We start from the raw sequence: 14,074 nt of genomic DNA, 5'->3' as shown, positions 1-14,074 counted from the left end.
AGACATTAAAGGGGCAGCGGCGTGGAGGAGAGCGCAGGAGTGGGGGGGGGGGGCGAGGTCCGAGAATCTTGATCACCGCGCTCTTGATTATTCGCCAGGCTGAAAAAGCCGGATGCCGGGGCGGAAGAGAAAGAAAAAGATAAAAAGCGACGGCAGATGGACCGCGGAAAAAATTGAATAATCGTCCGGCAAATTGCATTCTTGCGGGCGCTAGCCCGGCGTCCGCGCGAGTCAGCTCTCGGGTCGGTTAATTATCGGCCCACTTTCGCCGTCCGCGGCGAGTGCTAACCGTTGTCGTCGACTCGTCGGCTGCGCCGCGAGCGAGCGAGCGAGCGAGCGATTATCGGGCGTTTTTAGCGGCTTAAAATCCGCGCTAAGCATTCGGAGCAATTACAAGCGAGAAAAGCCGGCGGCGCTTTCAGGAATTACGAGTGACGGGTAAAAGCTGCTAAAGAGCCGGAGTCTTGGCGCGCCGCAGCGAAGCGAAACCGTAACCCGGTGAGATAAAGTTGGGCCGCCGTGCCTGTTGGTATGTGCGAGCGTCTGTCTTTCAGCGAAATCTCATTAGGGGCGAGAGTCAGGCGCCGCGGCGGCATCAGTCAACGGCCTCATCAACGGCATCTTATGAGAATATAACCCGAGTATTTCGTGAAATTAATCCTTCTTACATGCTGTTGCTTCAACCATGTGATATTCTCGCCTGGGTTCTTTGTCCCTATTAACTCTGGCAAATTCTCTCTGCAAGCCACCATCAAATACGAGTAATTCTAGAAATTTCACAAGCGCGCCGCGCCGCACAGCCGCCGCGTTGTCGACTTTGCACCTAATTTTCATGTAATTATGTATGTAAAATCCTGCCTCGGGGGCTGCCGCCTAGATATCCTTTTTGAAACGTCGCACTGACAGCCAGTTGCAAGCTCTCGTAATATCGATTTGCCACAATTATTATAGTCGCCGACGTGCATTTGGTTGCAATATTTCTGCTCGTTTTAAAATTCAAAAGCAACCCACCTTTAAAACTACATAGCGCTATTCACGTAATCATACTGACTGAAAAAACACGCAAATTTCTCTTTGAAATGTAATAACCGTTAAGCAGGCTGAAAAAGCTGCTCGACACTTTTTTCTTAACAAGATTTCTCTCTCTCTCTTTCCCTCCCTCTTTCTCTCTTTAACAGGCACTCGTGCATCAACCAACTATTCCATAATGTATTTCTCAAAGTTGGCAAAAAATTCAAAGTAATCGTAACTTTATTTCACGGGCTTTTACGCTACATTTTCAAATTCGATTCGTGTTGTATTATTGTGAATAATTGGAAACAAAACTCCGAGTTCCCGTATCGATTACCATGCCGTATCAAGTACCCATATAGAAAGCTCCACGTGAATTATAACCTTGTGGAGATGTACATTGTATGCGAAAAAAAAAACGATGATCAAGTTCACAATTGAGTGCAATTTCACTATTCATCCTATTCATGTGATATACGAGTATTACTTCAATAAGACTAATGAATATTCATTCAAGTGCTATTTCAATAGTATAAATAAATAGAATTTAGTTGTCGTTAGTAAAATAAAGTAAGCAAACTCTAAACTGATTCTTACGCGAAAAAAGGGTCGAAGAGCATTGATCTATAATTCTTATAGCCTGACCAGAATCTTCACGAGCGAGCTCACGGCGCTAGCCGGTTTCAAGACTCTCGTACATTTAGTACTATTATCCGGGCGGCGCGACGCGGCGGTGGCGAGTGGCTGCCCCTATAGCGAGCGATCGATTAACGCGCGCCCGCACATTTTCAATTAAGTGCGCGGCTAACGCCGATTTCGAGCGATTCGATTGCATTATACGAACCCGAGCCACTTCTATGTTTTCCTTTGCCGCCAGCAGCGGCAGTCGAGTGCCGGTACAGAGGAGCTTTTTGTTTCGGCCTAGCCTCGAAGATTAAGTTGTAACGGCTTATCTCCAAAATCGCTTTATTTTCGGGGGCGCCAGTTCAACTAAATCCCGATTACCCGCGCGTGGAGATGTTCACTCGAGCTCGGGGGGCTTTCTTGTTTTTCTTTTCTTTTGTTTGCTTTTTAATCGCCGTATTTAACTTTCGGCGAATGAACCAAAGTTGGATCGAACCTGAGAACTAATTAAAATATCTCTCGTCTTCGTAGAAAAATTGCCGGCTTATCGCGGCTCCCACGATCTTTAATCTAAAACTTTCAGTTATCCGAAAGTTTCCTCGTCGAAGACTGAATCTCGGCTATATTAGTCAGGCGAGTTGAATACACGAAGTGTCAAATGAAAAAGTTGAAGCATTCAAGGTACGATTCAGTTGTCGATGCTGATAATTTTTTCTTTGAACAATGTTCCTACCGGAATGATTAGAGAAGCTCTAGCTACGAGTAATGTTGATAAAAAAATGAGCATTTAAGCGAGTATAAAGGCCGACGTCGAGGAAGGAAGAGGGGAGGAAATAAAAAAAGGGTGGTGGCTGGACATTGGAACGGAAAGGCGATCATCAGTTTGAGCAGCATCAGCAGCAGCTGACTCGGCGCTATTGGAAATTAAAGCGCGCCGATGCCGATGTCGACTGCACCGGTCTGACGAACCATTTACCCATCTTATAGAATATTTCACGAGATCGAGTAAAATGCAATGTTTGCGGTATATCATCGCAACTGGTGCCAACGCAAAAACGCACTCGAAAATTAAGGCAATGTGATCTGACCGCGGAAGCTTCCAGATCGGTGGGAGCTGATTATTCGATCGACGAGTGTGTGCCGGCGACTTGTCAAGTGGAAAAAACAGGGAGGCGGAGGCGCTCATTATCGGGGTCTGCCGCTGATCGAAAAACGGAAATTGAGCCGGTCGCGCGCTACAGAAGGCCAATCAGAAATTTAATCAACGCCCGAGAGCCGCGCAGTTGCCGCGCCGAAGATTAATGAGCGCCGTGCGCGCGCGCGAAACGAGCGAGACGAGCCTACGGCCCGCTGCGTAACAAACCTAATTTATTCGACTAGTCCACAATGCGTCTTCGCCGCCGCAGTCTCCTTGCTAATTAACCTGCTGTCTCGCCGAGAATAAACGCGGCGCGCCGGCCGCTCGTCAAACTGATAAGCTCGCGCCGCGCCGGCTCCACGGCGGGCTCTCGACCCGCCCACTAATCGAATTCGTTTTCGAGGAGCTTCACCTCGTTAGCCGACCGGCCGCCGACTGCATTTATCGTTCGCGCGCAGCTCCCGCGTCGAGCGTTGTATTTTCAGCCGGCGCCTCCGATGCGAACCGCGGCGCTTCGAAGACCGACGCGCGCCGAACCAACGATCCCTGGAGGCGAGCGCCGTTGCGGACTTAATTAAATACTCGGCCGATGTGGCTCGGCGGCGGCTTCTTCCGTCAGCGGCGAGAATTCTGATGATCTGGACCGTCGCCATCGTCCCGCGGGACTCGATATATACCCGCGACTTATTATGTTCCGCGGGAGCTGCGTCAGGGGAAATTCGAGCGCGTGCGGCCCGCGCGGCCCACCTCTTACGTCCGGCTTCCACCTGTGGCGCGACTGCCCGCGGATTCCCGCATGTCGGATTCCGGCGACGGCTAGGCGAACGTAAGTAGCCCGAGTCCCAGGAGCATCGACGTATCGCGAAAGCGCTTTACGCGCCGTGAAATCGACGTGTCGCTCGACGGCCGTCGGCGCGCGCGGTGGCGGCGAGGGGGTCGGGCGATGAAAAACAAAAAAAAACAACCGCGGTCGACCGATTTTCTTTGTCGCGATTAGACGCGCCGCAACGAGGTTTACGAAACGCAATTCCGCTCTGCGCTGCTCGTTTGTTTTTTTTGCGACGGACGCGAAACAAATCTGGCTTTATGTTCGGTGCTCTGCGCTTTCATCGCCGCGCAACTTGCCCGGCGCGCCCGCGCCAAAGTCGATACGGAGATTCCCCTCGTGCAGATTGCCGTCGTTTTTCCACGGCCTTTCGTTTTCGTTGGATTCGTACATTCGAGCTTTTCCATTCGGTCGCTCTCTGGAGTTTCGCTTGGCTACAGGCCGATTCCATTGGCCGCAAATTCCTCGGAACAAAGTGCATTGCGTTCTTCCGCCCTATTTCCTCCGAGCATTATTGTTATTATTATCGCACGCTTGTTTTCCTCTCGTTCTTTTTTTTCCTCGCGAGGGATGCGCGAAGGAAAAACTTGGACTCGTCGAGAGCTCGTCAAAGGACCGGCGTTAAAAGCTCGTCGTCGTGCCGGCGCGGTGCGAGATTATTCTCGGAACGATAAATCGCGCGCGCGATCGACGAGGCGGCGGCGGTGGTGGTGGCATCTTCCTCTCGGTATAACGACGCGAGAGCGCGCCGACGTAATCCCGCGCTGGCAGCCCCAAAGACAGTGCCCCGTGCCGCAAGCGATAGTAGAGCATTATGCGAAATTGAACCGAACGCGAGGCTCGCGGACGGCCGAGAGAAAAAGCTACGAGACAGCTTTCGCGAACGAGAGAGCTTTCTTATCGTGGCGCCTCGGTATCCTCGGCTATTATTTGGCGCGCGACGCACGCAGGCGCAGCCACGATAATCCGGATCACTTGCTCGTCGCCCGCATGGCGCAGCTTGGCCGTTGGCCAGCGAGATGTGCTCGTCGCTTCACCCCCCTCCCTCCCACGCTCTCTCTCTCTCTCTCTTCGTTGCGAGCCCGGGGGACTGCATACCCCTGCTTTATCGAGACCGTGACACTCTCTTTCGCTCTTTCGCTGCTCGCTTACTGCTGCGAATCGCGCTTCGGGCGCTCGTCGGCGCGTACCGCTAACGTACTCTTGCAAAATTAACGAATGAAATATTTCTCACGAAGCCTTTATCTCTATCGCCGCGCGTCGGCTTTAAAAGCGTCGCTTCAAAGCACACGCGTCCTCGCGGCAAAGGCTCGTCGTGTATTTTCATTTATTTATTTATTTTTTTTTTATGCGCGCCTTTTGCAATGCAAATTCGCCAACGCCGCAGTTCGCCGCTCGCTTTCAGGCGAAGAGGATAGAGAAAAAAATCGAGGGTTTAGCTTTACTTGCGAAACTTTTTCGAGATTCTCAATTAAAAATTGCGAACGGTAGCGAATCGCGAGCGGCGCCAATGCCAATTAAAAAGCTTCCATCGACCGTATCACTCTCCGTTCCTCGGGGCAGCTACGAGCTAGTGTGGCAAGCAAACAAAGCCAAAGAGATAAAAAAAAAAAAAAAGAAAAAATGAAAGAAACGCGCGCACGGGCAGCCGGTCGGCGCGGGCGCCAGGTCCGGCGTAATAATTGAACGGTGATTTTCAGGGCGTACGTAATCGGCGCACAGATCACGCGTGCGTATAAGCGGTACAGGGCTTCTGCGGCTGGAAAATTGGCCGGGGGGTCGCGCGGCGCTCGGATTCCTTGGTGTTGAAAATCAGGCACGAGGCGGAAGAGAGCAAGCGCGCGATGCAGTTATTAACGGCCCGATTATCATATTCGTAGGGGCACAATAAAGCCGTAATTTATAGCGGCGAGCTAATAGACGTCGAATTACCATACGGCGATTTCGCAGCGAGCTGCAAGCATCAAACCGGTCATAATCAGCAATGCGTTGGTGCGTTGAATTTATCGCTGCGACCAGTTCCGCCGGCCGATCACTTGGCTTTCGGTTAGCCCGGAGATTACCGACGAAGTTGGCAAGACGCAGAGCGAGAAAGCATCGCTCGATACGCATGCGTATGACGCACGCCGGCGAGACGAACGCCGCGGCTCGTTAGTAGAAGCCGATCGAGCTTAATTACGGCAAGTCGAGGAGCCTGCCCAGGCTCCTTTAATTGCAGCCGAAGCTTACCGCAAGAAAAGGCGCGCCCGCGGCCACGCAAGTGCAGCGCACACTTCGACGCTGTGTACGTTCGTGGCTGTTTGGACAGGCCGTGCGTTCAAAGCTCGCTGAAAGCATCGGTCCGGGCAGCTTTGAGATCTCGCTGTAATTGGTTGGTCGCAAGGAAAATACACTCCGCGAGAGGACCTGTTTTCCTCGCTCGCTACCTCGGCCCAATTAAAACAGCGAGCAAGCGGCCAAGAAAATAAAAAAATAAAAAAAACAGTAAATGAAAGGAAAAAACAAACACTCGAGCGAGTCCCCGGTAGCAAGAGGTAAAAAAGAAAAAAAACAACGGCTGCCGGCGTCTTAACTAGGACCGAAAATTCTCTCTCCTTAGCCTCGTAACCCTGCGACCGTGTGTCGCTCGTGTGTCGCTCGTGTACACACAGTGTAGCCGGGTAAGAAAATAAAAAGAAGCCGAGAGAGAGAGGCTCGTGAAAGTTTAAAGTGGCGACACGCCATGCGAGTCACGCGAGCTCGCGCCACCACTTCGCGCTCATATCTTATGCAGCGATGCACTCTCCGCCACTGCATACACATACAGAGGGCTAACGACAGCTACGCTCGCGCGCGCGCGCCGCTCGTTTGCAGCGACTGCGATACGCTGCGCTGGCTGATCAATGATACGCGAGGGCCTTTGATTTTTCATATCCTCCGCGACGACACGCGACACTTGCAGTGGCCGGCTTTACACTGTCGCTAATGAACGCGGATAACGTTGCCAGTCCTCGGCGAATTAATCTTGCTTCTGCGTGTTTTACGCGGCCTACACTTTAAACGATGAATTCCGCGCGTTTGCCGTCGGCTTTTCGCTTAAACCTCTGTCGACTGTCGTCATGCAGATACGTGGTTTTTTCTTGGTTTTTTTTTTCTTTTTCTTTTTGCATCCCTACGTTTTACGCGTTCGTCTAGCTTCCCAAGCATCCGTGCAATTGATTCGTACGCTGCTTATTACGTATACCCGCTCTCTTTGCACGCTCCGCGCTTGCCCATTAAAACGCATAACGCCCGCCTGCATTTTCCAATAAAGCGAAAGCAGCGCGAGACACGACGACGAGAAAAAAGCGGACATCGGCGTCAAATTGGTTTTTTTTTTCGTGACTCCATCGGTTATGCCGTCCTCGGTGGAAAATCAATTTTGCGCTCTATCTGTCTTATTCGCGACATCTTCCAAGCCGAATGGTAGTCTGGCAATAAGATCTGGCCTACGGGCGCGTCGTGGATTTGTCCGTCCTTAATAATCGAACGTAAATTTGTAAAAATTGACGCGGCATGCCGGATGCAAAATGAGCTATCCAATATCGCGTTTACGACGCTCCATATACATACTTCCTCGACACTTTTCGAGAGCGCGTGTTATCCCTACTACTCGAGCGGCCTCCCTTTACGAGCGCCATATAATATGAAGTTCGTGCCGCGAACCATAACTTTTCAATTTCCCTGCTTATTTTTTAGCTGCCAATTGAGCCTATAAATTAGAATTGTCATGCGAACGATCGGAAGCTTATTCGTAGCCTCGTTATGATTCAACGCGCAAAGTCTACAAGCGAGTTCATGAAGCTTTCACACTTTCACATAAACGTTTATCCGTGCACTTGAGAAATCTTGGCCGTTAAAAAGGAAACAGAAGCGTCGCGCCGAGAAACGCCTGTAAAGCCTAACAACGTAGCTGCCATTCGAATTCAAAGCCGAGGATATGAAATTTAATCGATCCGCGCGCGACAGTTGGCTGAAAAAGAAAGAAAAAAGAAACAGCAGCGGTAGCCGCCCGCGAGAGAAATTTCCCATTTGCCGCGCGACCGTGCGGACGTGGCGCGCTTCCGCATAAATTGCAACGGCAGCGAGAGTCGTAAAGACGCGTCGTTCGACTTCAAAAGGCTTTATTAAACTGCGCATACATGCATGCGGCCTTTGCATATGTTGTCACCGGCCTGGTGCATTTCGAAATCTGGCCGATGCAGTTTTACTGCCCGTATTCCGTGGTCCATTTTATTTTTCGCTTTATTTTATTGTATTTTTGCATTTTCGCTTTTGAACCATGCAGCTCAAAGTCGTTTCGGTAATAGCAAGTCTTTGAGAGTTAAATTATTCTTCGGTTGGAGTGGCTTTTTCACGTTACATTCGGGTCAATAAATCTTGAACGAATCGCTAAGTGGAACCAACGTGATTTCGGGGCAAAACGCCCTCGAGGGCACTTTCAAGTTTTTAGCGGTAAGATAATTGTATTTCTTCGGGCTGAAAAGTGCGAGCATTCGAGTTGAATTTCACCGAGAAGAGCCGATGCGGAGCGAGGGATCGAATGCACCGGAGATATTTCAAGTACGGCGGAGCTTGGACGGCGATTAGCAGTGGCGTGGTAGAGCTCCCTGCGTCGCGCTGCAGTGGCCGAGCGAGAAATCTGGCGCAGGGATCAGGGAGGGCGGTCGACCGTCGTCGTTCCCTTTGGGCATCGGCTGCTGCGCCCGTCCGAGATAAAACCGCTTGCCTGCCTGCTCGCTCGTAAAATACAATTTCGAACTCGTAAAGCACCTGGTCGAGCTGGTCCTCCGCTAACCGAGTGCTCGCGTATGCGCGGCGCCGCTCGGCGCGCATCGACGCGTGCCGTTTCGTCGGTCGCGTGGCGCGCTCTCGCCACTTCCAGTCGCTGGCTCGCCGCGGCTCGCGCTTCAACGAGCAAGCTTTCGGGCGCAGGCGTCGGCTGTTACGCGCTGGCACGTCTGCCCGCGAGCAGGCGCGTCGCGATTGATAGCGCGCTTCGACGCGAGCGACGACTCTCGGCGCAGCCACCAGCCGAAGCAATTATCGTGGCCGTGATTGCGGAAGCGGCAAAGCCAAGCCGCTCGGCACCCGCGACCCACTAATGGAGATCCCGTGAGCTCGTGTACGTACCGCTGCAGGCTCGGCTTTACCGGCTGCTCGCGCAACCCGTATTTCACTTGGACTCCGTCCTTTTCAAAAGTGCCTTATCGTTCGAAGGCAAGTTCGAAAACAATCGGCGGACGAATCGCGTGGACAGAGGCGCTGCCAATGGTCCTCTCGACTAGCCTCTTCGACAACGAGGCGGGAGAAGACAGGCGATGGAAAGGCGGCCTCGCGCTCCAATTGACAGGAGCTGTCGAATAGGCGCGTCGACTGTCTTTTCGCAGTTGGACCCGGTCGGCCACGGCTATCGCTCGATCGCGTGGACACAAAGAAAGACCGGAGTGGTGCTTGTGCTTGGCGCGCGCACTCCCGCCAATGAAATGCGCGTAATCATAACGCTGGAGCGTGGCGCTATGGAGTGTCGCCGAGGACCGCGCCGCGGCAGATATATCGCGCGCGAGTTGGTGTGCGAGTATTGATCTCGCTATACGCCTGATGTGTGCGCGCGTGTGCGTGCGTGCGTGCGTGCGTGCGTGCCCCAGCGGCCAGAGCACGATGCTTCGATTGAATTTCCGATGTATTCGACTAAGTAGTGATGGACTACGCTCGCTGGCATGAGACACTGCCGCCGTGCGTTCCGCCCGTCTTGCTCGCAGTCCTCGCTTATTTATGCGATTCCTCTCCCTTATAAGCTGTTCTCAGCGTACCTTGTCTCTCATTCTTACGCCGTAAATATCGCGAAGCTGGCGCTTTCGACTTGTAAATTACGTTCCGCTTCTTCGGTGAATCACAATGCAATTTTCGGAATGTCAATTATTATTGACAAGCAGCAAATAACTGTGGAATATGAAGCGAGACTATGAGCAATGGTCTGCGATTAATGGAAATCTAGCTTGGCTGCAACGAGAACGGCCGATCTACAGCTGCAGAGAGTACATTGTAGTTACCCGGCGAGTGTCTTGATAAATTTAGCGCTCCTGTAAATCGTTATTCCATCAGAAGCTTGATAAATGAGCTTCGAATAAGACAAAGCTATCTTTTTCACATCTCCGCGTTGTGCGGAGAGTCTCTCCATCAACTTACAAATCGTATTTCATTCTTATAACGATATTCATGATTCATTCGGACTAAAGTGCGAACCGTCACGCGACTCGTATCAAAAATAGAAAAAAAGGAGAAAAGCAAAAATCGAAAAAGAAGAGAAGACCAGGCTAGAAATGAAAAAGCAACGCCCCACAGATGAGCTCGAACAGAGCCCGGGGAGCGGTAAACCAGAAAGAAACTCGATATTCTCGCGGCGGCACGAAACTCCCTTCACGGTAAGGAAAATCATTTTCTTAGCCAGCGCACGGTTACTCTTTTTTTGCTTTCCGTGGCTTTTTTCCTTTTTCGAAGCGTAACTCGCGGAATGGTCCTAATCGAAGAAACACGGGCCGCTTACTTTTTGCCGCCCGAGGGTGAAAAAAGAGGGGAGGGGGCGGGAAATGCGTGCTGGAGGAAAATCTCGAGAATCGATGGACCTTCATCACGCGATCCTTACCACACGGACGAGCAACTAAGTGTATAAATTATTTCTTCCCCTGGGCTTCTCTAAGCGGCGCCTTCGTCTGCCCTAATGCGAGTAAGAACAAAAAGAAAAGAGCTGCGCGACGCTTTCTCGTATAGAGAAGACCAGTGCTCTCTCGGCGCGCCGTGTTTTATTGTGCGCTCGTATTTTTTGCTCCCCGCGCCCGCTCGCACCCTCTCGAGAGTTTCTCATTTTTCGTTTCGCGCCACTCGCGCGTTTACGATCCGCTCTCCAGATAATGGCCGTGCGCGTGTTCGAGACTAAGTTTACGCGCTCGCTGTCGGGCACCGCAACATGATTAATTCTCGCTCGGAATAAAATGAGGCGCGCACGCCAGACCGGCTTGCTTTCCAGTGAGTCGCCGTTACAACTCGGGCAAACCGAGCGAAATGGTCGGTAATTTCTATTGACTCGTTCGGTTGCCGACTGTGGCTTCTCCAGAGCTCTCTCTCTCTCTCTCTTTTTCTCTCTTTCTCTCTGTACCTCTCGAAATGAGTTCCGTGTCCGCTAATTTGTCCTTTGTCTCGCTGACAAACTACTCGTCGCGGAGTCTCGTTGACAGGGCAAGCCTCGCAATCTCATTGTCGCGCAAGTCATTGTCAGGTTCGTCAAACGAATTCTTCATTAGAGACCGATTCGCTGCCGAAATGCCGCAACGGCTGGCGCTTTCTCTCTGTGTACAGAAGTCTTGCTGCTCGCTTAGATTTCTCGGCAAAGTCAAGCGCAGCCCCGTGGCGCTTCCTTTCGAATTCCTCGTCCGCGATCTCCGAATCGAAATAGGCCCGGAAAAGAGAAATGGGCGAGGGGACGGCGGTGTCGATGTCTCTCGTGCTAATTGCCTTGCACGCCGTCGCCCGCGCCTGAGATGTGCAACTGGGGAGCCCATGAGAAAAAAATTGCAGAGAGAGCGTCGCGTAGGTGTATCTGGATGCGCGATAAATGATAAGGCACGGGGAAGAGGGATAAGGGCAGAGGATGGGGGTAGATCGAGTTTTGCGCGGCGCGCGCCTCCTCCCTTGTCGCGCGCCTGGCTTAAGTTATTCTCTCGCGGTCGAGGGAGATACGCCGCGGAGCAGCACCAAACTTTGTTCTCGCGCCAGCTTTTGTTTGGCTCGGGCATGCGTACCCGACTGAATTTATCTCGCGAGTTAGCGCTGCAGGAGATCAGCCAACAGCGATTTTCTTTTCCCCTCCCTCTCTCTCTCTCTCTTTCTCTCTCCCTCTGTCGTAAGTGGCTTTCGTCGCGCAAAGTGCATTACAGAAATTATTAGGAAGATGGCACTCGCCGAGAATAATTAATTTCGACACTATTCTCGTCTGCTAATAATCAATGGTCGCCCCGAAGAGAATCTAGAGTACTGTATATAGCCGGTCGTAGTAGTATAAGTCAACGCTTTGGTCAGGCTCAATGCAGGAACATGGCTTGATAAATATTTTTTATTTATTTGGATATTTGAAATTATTAACAGCTGTGGTATATTTAAGTGAGTTTTACTCGCTGATTATACAATTTTTTTGCACTCGGCCTACAACGCTTCAAGACAGAACGCGCCGTGTTTCACTCAAAAATGTCTTCTACGTAAAAAATTAGAAAATTGTTTAAAAACTGAAAGCTACAACGTCAACGTGACGAGTTATCGGCGTACGGTTGAATAGATTGTCGAACTCGCTCGAGAGATATCGTACGAAATGAGCGTGTTCGAAGACTAAACTCCATGTAAAAGGGTGGGGGGGGGGGGGGGGGGGTAAAGGGTGGGCCAGGCGAGGAGATAGCGGCGAAAAGCGAACGAGGCTGGCCAAGTTTGCGAATGGCCCTCGAGTCGTCTGCGCCATTCTTTCTCAATCCAATGTGACGCTGGAGAAAACTCGTCGAGACGATATGACCGTTAGCGAGCAAGGACGCGGAGTCGGAGGCAGGAAGGAGCTCGCAAAGAAAGAAACTTTCGAGGAAAGCGGGAACGAGAAGTGGAGGAAGAGAATTATTCCGCTGTGGCTCTGTCAACAGCCTCGAGAAAGCCGCGTCTTCTGGACTCGTGCTCTTCTCTCTGATTTCTTTCTTCTTCTTTTTCTTCCTCTCGGTGTCGCGCTGTTTTTAAAAAATCCATCACTCGGTCGGTTTTTTCATATTCCCTTCCCCGACGCTTTTCGCGGTTGATTTGAACGAGAAGCGCCGCGAGATACTGTGCGAGAGAGAGACTGGGGCGATTTCGTCTGGCACCGCAGCTTTCTTCGCGGCACTTCAAATACTGTTAGCTATTTATCAAGCTTCGGTGAGGCGAAGGATGAAACTTCCATCGCGTCTCTCTCTCTCTCTCTCTCTCTCTCTCTCTCTCTCTCTTTCTCTCTCCTGCTCTGGCAAGTTCCGAGGAATTTTTCGATAATGCCACAGCGGCTCGCCAGTGCCAGAGGATCGGCCGACGGAATGGCGCTGTCTCCGTTTATAATTGATTTGAGATCTGCTTTGAAATCTCATAAACCGCAGAGTAGGGCGAGGGGAGGCGAGAGATACTAAAGAAAAGTCGGACGGACAATAGCGGCAAGCGAAAGGCGCAAGTTAGTGGTCTAACAGCATTTTCCGAAACTCGAACGAAAACTTTTCCTTGATGCTCGCTCTTTGGGTGGTTCGGGCATCCTGTCAAAAGTACGAAACAGAATTAACTCGACGATCGAGTAACTCGCGTTAACGCGACTCACTTCCGATCGATCGCTGACTAGCAGCCTTTTTCCCTTTTAATTCGTGCCTTCTCGACTGAATCGAAATCACTGCTAACGAGAGCGGAAAGAAAAGAGCAAACGAAGGCTGGAATTTGAAGGAAAAATAAAAGGTGAATACAGCTACGGAAATAACGAGTCGGAGTGCGGCCAATTAGCCTGAGTCTGGTGAAAGAAAAGGCGAGGTTACGTGTTTATGTGGGAGAGAGGGAGAGCGCGAACTAATTCGGGCTCGGGAGCGTTAAGACAAAGTAATTACTCCATTATGGGCTGCGGGAGAAGCATCGGGGCATTTCCATTGGGTTACGCACCTTTAAACGGAGAGTTACGAGCGAGTTTAGTGTGAGTGCGTGAAGCCTCAAATGGTTTTTATGTGCTCTATGGTAGTTATGCCTTGAGTCGCGGCGCGTATAAACTGCAACGTCCTTTCGCCAATTTCGGAAGTATGCTTTATTCGCTCGCTCGCCCAGGAAGTTCGTCGCAGTGTCCTGCTCTGTAAAATGCTCCATGACGTCAATTCGAATGTCCATTTGGTGATAACGAGGCTTCGGATGATTTCGGGAACAAAGGAGCCGTGGACACTCGTGTGTGTATGTGTGCAAACGGGTTCTCCGCTTTCTCGATAATTCAAATTACTGGAAAAAAAACCAATGGAAACTGGAAGGATCTATGACAAGCCCGTGGAGTGTACCTCGAGCACAGCTGTCAACCATTGATTCGATTGAAAAGCACACTGGCTTTGGCCCTCTGTCTCTCGGAAAAGTTGCGAGTTCCAATCGAACTCACTCGCAAACAATTGCCGCGCCGTGAAAATACGGACGCGGCGTGCGCGCATCATCATTGATCGAAAAGTAATTATAAAAGCTCGTCGAGCTTTTCAGCGGGCGTCCGTCATTTAACGGCGCGGCAAGTGTAATGAGATTAAAACGAGAGCAAATCCCGCGCTCGTCGCCGTCCCCGTGTGTGCGCTTTACGCGTTGTTGAAGCTTAATACGGCTAGCTGCTTTTATTTTCGCCGGCTCGCGAAATTGCGTCAATTAGCACGTATACGCGGCGACAATGGGAAAGAACC

This window comes from Phymastichus coffea, unplaced genomic scaffold (assembly GCF_024137745.1).
Source record: "Phymastichus coffea isolate CEN01 unplaced genomic scaffold, Cenicafe_Pcof_1.1 PCOF00132, whole genome shotgun sequence".
NCBI classification, from domain to species: Eukaryota; Metazoa; Arthropoda; class Insecta; order Hymenoptera; family Eulophidae; genus Phymastichus; species Phymastichus coffea.
Note: the sequence above shows the minus strand (reverse complement) of the source record.